We start from the raw sequence: 6,212 nt of genomic DNA, 5'->3' as shown, positions 1-6,212 counted from the left end.
AGAAGAAACATAATTGCAGTGATATGGAAAACGCAGGACAGGTAAATTACAAGGACATAGGATGAGTGGTGGCCAGGTGTAGGGAGCTGAGTGACAGCCCATTGCTGCCTCCCTGCCTCTCTCTCCTATGGGCACTGCGTCTGCCTACATTAACCATAATCCTTTCCTGCTTATGTCATGTATCTGGATGTCATGGTGACCCTGTTGAATTCACCCCTTAACCTCTTCCTATCCCACCTCCCGTCCTTGGCCTATAAAAGATGTAATCACTTCTGGAGTAAATGGAGGCTTGATTGGATTATTTCGACTTGCTTTCATCTCTCTTTGTCTCCCCCATGTCTTTTATTTAATCCCCAGTCACCCTCCAGGAGTTCTCCATGGATTGATCTGCAGGCTGGATCAAGTGGCACTCAGCATGGGAGCTCCTGGCACGGAGGAGTTAACAAGGGAGCCTTTCGAGATAGCCAGCTTAAACTGAAAGTGAAACCAAATTGAACCAGAGACCTTGGCTGAGGAGTGAGCAAAATGAATCAAGGATTAAAGCTTAAAGCAACAAGACATTAAATCAAATACTGAGGCCTGTGCAGATGACTACCCAGCGTTCTGCCCGAGTCACGGTGAGTGAACGGCGACCCCCTTCCCTTTCCTGGACATAGGTCAAGCATTGAACGAACACAAAGTGTTCGTGGGAGGCCTTATAAAGGCATGAAAGACAAGAGGGATAAGGGTTAGAACAAAAGAATTATTGTGGTATTTTCAATTTATCCATAAGGTTTGCCCTAGAAGGTTCTATAGATACCAAGAGGTGGAATAGAGTAAGAGATGCTTTAAAAGATTATTATAGAGTTTTCGGTCCAGAAAAAGTTGTTGTGACCACCTTTGCATATTAGAATTTAATCTCTGAGCTGCTTGCCCAGAGGCATGCAGATCCTCAGATTGAGGAGACAGTTGCACAAGGCCTTATAGTGCTCCTTCGATAGTGCCTGCCTCCGGCAAGCCTCATGGTGCTCTTAAAATGGCACTTGCTTCACTTTCACCACATCAGCATGGGTCCCTCCCCAAAATTGCGTTTCCGGTGATGGAAACAAAGGTACCTCCCCAAGATGGCGCCATACAGCCAAAAGACTCATACGCCATTCACAGTGGCTGCTTTAAAAAAAAATAAAGACAGCGGTTGCCCAATATGGCCTTACAGCTGCTTTCATTCTTGCTTTTTAAATTCTCTGGCTGATGGCTGGCTCACACCTACAGATTGGCAAAGATTGGCCCGAGTGACTTTATTGGGTGGCGATCATCTTTTTTAAAATCAGAATATACAAAAAATTGCAAAGAAACTGCTAGGTGCAATACACAAGCCAGCAATGGGTTCGACCTTAATATGTTAATAGTAAAAGATACCTATGTGTGCAGAGAAGCTAAAAAAGAGCTTAATCCAACACTTTTCACTCAAATTGAAACAGCAGCTACTTGATCATGGAGAAAGCTGCCTACAAAAGATAATATAAGCTTCTCTCTCACTAGCATTAAGCAAGGCCCAGATAAAACCTTTTCAGAGTTTGATAGTTTGATTGCTGCTGCTAGTGGAACCTTTGGCCACGCTGATGCAGGCACTGATTTTGTTGAACAGCTGGCTTTTAAAGGTGCCGGCACCATCTGCTTGGCCGCTATCAGACCTCATAAAAATAGAACAGGCCTGACAGAATATATACACCTTTGCTGTGACTGCTGCCTTGCAGGGGTTTGCAGTTGGACAATTCTTGTCTCAGAAGCATGAACAGGACTGTTCTGCCTGTAGAGAGACTGGTCATTTTACAAAAAAGACTCCAGAGGTGGAGATTCCAATGTCAATTACTTTGACTCATTTAACTGATCAGAGTGATATTGGTCTTGTCTCTTAAGTTTAATTTCAGCATATGTAAGGATGGGGACAACTGCTAAAAAAATGAGACACACTATGGTAGTTATTATTGTCTTCTCTAATGTCAGATCTTAAAAACCTAAGGAGCCTTCATCATCCTGTAATGATTTGATTAGTTCTATAATATGCAGTGTGTATTTAATGTGCTTAAAGATGGACACAACTGTTTGGAGGAAACTAGAGACAATTAAGTAAACAGTAAAGATCTCCAGTAGACTTGCTTTGAAATCTGTATTTCTTTAAATCTTTTTTTTAAAAACTGTTTTGTTCTGTTTTGATATGTTTGGTATTGCCCTCTTTGGGATGAGGAACAAGTGTATAGGACTAATAACCACCTTACTGTGTTTTTGTAGGATCATTGAGCAGAACTGTTGGCAGTGTCACTGTTTGAATGTCACTTTACATGCTTTGGTTTTGTAACCTAAACAGCTATTTCTAAGATGACAATATGTAACTTATTAACTGTTGATTTCTTACCATTTATTTTTCTGTAATTCTGTATTAAGATCACTAGAAAACAAGCCAGACAGATAATAAAAAATTGCCTTTCTTGTGCAATGCACCTCCCAATTCCACACTTTGAGGTTAATCCTAGAGGACAATCCTCAATGCAGTATGGCAAATGGATGTCACCCACTTTCCTGAGTTTGGCAATCTTAAAAATGTTCATGTAACTATATATATTTTTAATGGTTTCATTTATACCTCTCCCCAGACTGGCAAAGCTACCAAAAGTTATTAGCCATATATTAACTACCTAATCAGTTGTGAGATGCCCACAACAATTAAAGATAATGGTCCAGACTATGCTAGTTCTGCCTTTGCTCATTTCTGTCAACATCTTAATATTGATCATATAAAAGGCATACCTTATAACCCTCAAGGTCAAGACATAGTTAAAAGGGCACATCTCTCCCTAAAATTCACTATTGATAAAATAAAAAAGGAGAAATGGTACTCCACAAGGAGGACACCTAAAAATATTCTATCTCATGCCTTATTCATCATTAATTTTTAAAAATTTGGATGCTTCTGGACAGTCAGCAGCCATGCATTTTTGGCATACTGAAACACAAAAGCAATTTGCTTCTGCACTATAGAGAGACCCCCTAACTAATTCAGGGCATGGTCCTGATCCCATTCTCATATGGAGATGCAGTTCAGTGTGTGTTTACTCTCAACAAGATAGAGAAGCTAGATGGCTACCTGAATGCCTCGTAAAATAAGTAGACAGTTCTTCAAAGACCCCATGCAACGCCCAGGAATAATGTCATTTCCTGAGGCACAATCCCCTGTGTTCTCTTACAGGTTACACAACTCCCCGGAGCCTTATGCTGCCTAGTCAGCCTTCTTCTTGAGCTGTACCACACCTATGGTGGATTTCAACCCCTGCCAAACAGACTACAAGTGCTGACAGCCATGCATAGAACCACATGACTGTGGAAGAGGCTCTTCTTGGTCTGGAGGAACATACAGCAGCCAAATAGACTGTGTCCAGTGTTATGCAAAGCATGCTCTAAGACATAGGAGAATGACTTCATACAGAGACAAGAACAAATGGCTGTCAACCCCTTCTCCTCGATATGTGTGTGGGGGGAGAGTTTTTCCCTTATCTAGTGCCCCTTTTGGGTCCCCTAGCTGCCCTATTGCTTCTCCTTTCTGTGAGTCCTTGTATTTTTCAGAGGATTATGATGTTCATTAATAACCAGATAGATGCGTTTATGGCAAAGCCCATTCAGGTACACTATCATCAGCTGGAGATGGAAGATCAATAAATCTACTGGGATGGAATTCCCACGAGTGGCCCATATGATGATGCAGCCTAACTGCCCTGGGGCAATGGACAGGCAGTCAGTGATGGGCAACTAGGACATGCATGTAAATTCCAACGGCCACCTAAGACAGGCACAGGACCAACTGCTGTTCTGCAAGCCCATGACTGGTAAGGCCTGTTTGGGTTCATGCAATGAGGTCCTTGACCTAAGACATACACTGTCCAACAGGGCCTGCCATACTCTTGATTAAATAATATAAAAAGGGAGGAGATGTAGGGAGCCGAGTGACAGCTCATTGCTGCCTCCCTGGCTCTCTCTCCTATGGGAACTGCGTCTGCCTACATTAACCATAATCCTCTCCTGCTTATGTCATGTATCTGGATGTGATGGTGACCCTGTTGTATTCACCCCTTAACCTCTTCCTGTCCCACTTCCTGCCCTTGGCCTATAAAAGATGTAATCACTTCCAGAATAAACAGAGGCTTGATCGGATTATTTCAACTTGCTTTCATCTCTCTTTGTCTCCCCCATGTCTTTTATTTAATCCCCAGTCACCCTCCAGGAGATCTCCACAGATTGATCTGCAGGATGGATCAGCCAGGATCTAGTAGGAAGGAAAAGAAAAGAAAATAAATTTACATAGCAAGTTGATGAAAATATTCTGGAAGAGAACACTGGTGAAGGTTTCACAATATGGAGAATGCACTTAATTCTACCAAACTTGTCAACTGAAACAAGACTAAAGTCTTAAATTTTATTTATAATGATTCTATTACTGGCATATCTCTGGAAAATAAGAGTAGCAGTACATAGAATAATAAGTAAATCTAGACAAGAGAGGAATGGCAGGTGTGGGTCAAGATCTACTCTCAGGAAAAGCTCAAGAGGTGATTCCTGCAAGTGTGGGTGATTCCCCAGGAGGTTCAGCTCTGCAGCAGGTGGAGAATTGGAAACATGTGCCAGCTCTTGCTGTGGGGCCAGAACTGGTGAGTTCTGCAGTTGCAATTTCAGCATGCACTGGAATTGCCTCTGCAGTTGCAGGAGGAGAAAACATCACTGACCTTCCAGGGACTTCTCAGGGTCAGATCTTCACACTACCTGTCAGAGTCAGCTGTGTGCATGAACAAACCCCCAATAAAGCCTCCCAAACTGCATCCCTACACTGACTGTCGAGGGGATCATATTCCTGGGCCTCCCATCAACTGGGCACATTGCTGAGTTCCCTAGCACATTCCCTCCCCTCAAGGCCACAACCCACATCCCAGGGCTCCTTAAATTTTGTCTTAGGCTGCATGGCCTTAGGAGACTCCAGATGGTCCATGAGAAGCGTGAGCTGGTGATCCACCTTGGAATTCAGGCCCAGTGAGGAGTCAAGTACAGGAGATATGGACCTGGGGCAGACAGGGAGGCAGGAGAGTGAGAGGTCTGGCCTCTCTTCTCACACTACCTACACAGATTACCTTAGAGAGGGGCACATGGGTCACTAGCCCAGCAAGTGCAGTGTCTGCTACCACCCTCTCCCAAGTACAGTGTGGCAGTGTGGACCTTGGGATCCCTGAGAGGGTGACAGAATGCTGTGTGGGAAGCAGTCCTTGCTTACAGGTATGACACCACTCCCTTCAGGGAGTGTCCACTTCAGGGAGGCCTGACACAGTGTCTCCCTGCCCTTCCCCACTGCAGGTCAGCTCAACAAAGACACAGACTGATATCTGCCATGTCTTTGCACTCAAGGGCTCAGAGCTGGTGCTTCATGAATATCTGAGAGTGAGGGGTCATTGATGTCTATCATGGCTTTCTACAGTGTCTAGGACAGGCAAAGATCTGTTGCCCAGTTCTCTCTGCCTCTGTAGAACTCCTCCTGCATGGTCTATACCCACATCTAGGGAGGCCTGGGTGACAGAAAAATTTCCTTGAGGTGAACAATATCTGTTCTGCTGCCAGGGCTGACTCTGTGGCCTCCAAAGAACAGCAAAACTCAAAAGGGCAGTGGTTGTACCTGTTCTGCTTACAGGATCATGGACAATACTCAGAACAGTGTCTTCACACACGGTGTCTTCATGTGTATTTGTGGTCTGATGACACCCAAACACATTCCAATGATACCTGTGGGCCATAGACACTTTGCCATCCCCAAGAATTCCTGCCCTGGGCACACCCCAAACCCCATAGAATAACTCTCTATTCTCCTTTCCAATGAAAAGAACAGTTTTCCCCAAGTGTGGGTCAGTGAAGAGGGGTGAAAGGTCATTCTTGGGAATCAGCACAGTCTCTGTAGCAGGACTTCATGGGACCAAGGCCATAGCTAATCCCTTTCCATGGAGCCCCCATTTCATTCTCAGTGACAGTTCACGCTGGATCCACTCAGCACCCTACAGTTCAGTGTTGTAAACCAAGGCTGAGGTGCTTGCACATGGCCAGGACCTGAATACACAGGTGGCCAAGTCCCACAGGGCTGCTCAGGTAAGAAATTTCCTTCCCAGTATCTGAACTTGTCCTGGATCAGTGTCTTGAGTGGCTGG

General features: G+C 44.3%; 1 long non-coding RNA gene across 1 annotated transcript; it reads left to right on the top strand.

Moving 5' to 3' along the window:
* Positions 1-228: 228 nt before the first annotated feature.
* LOC134475049 (uncharacterized) lies at positions 229-4,185 on the top strand. Its single transcript, XR_010046013.1, has 2 exons — positions 229-617; positions 3,227-4,185. It is a non-coding gene; the product is annotated as an uncharacterized LOC134475049 (long non-coding RNA).
* The last annotated feature ends 2,027 nt before the right edge of the window (positions 4,186-6,212 follow it).

This window comes from Cavia porcellus, unplaced genomic scaffold (assembly GCF_034190915.1).
Source record: "Cavia porcellus strain 051 isolate PalLab524CR breed Dunkin Hartley unplaced genomic scaffold, mCavPor4.1 scaffold_50, whole genome shotgun sequence".
NCBI lineage: Eukaryota > Metazoa > Chordata > Mammalia > Rodentia > Caviidae > Cavia > Cavia porcellus.
Note: the sequence above shows the minus strand (reverse complement) of the source record. Positions and strands in the feature narration are given on the sequence as shown.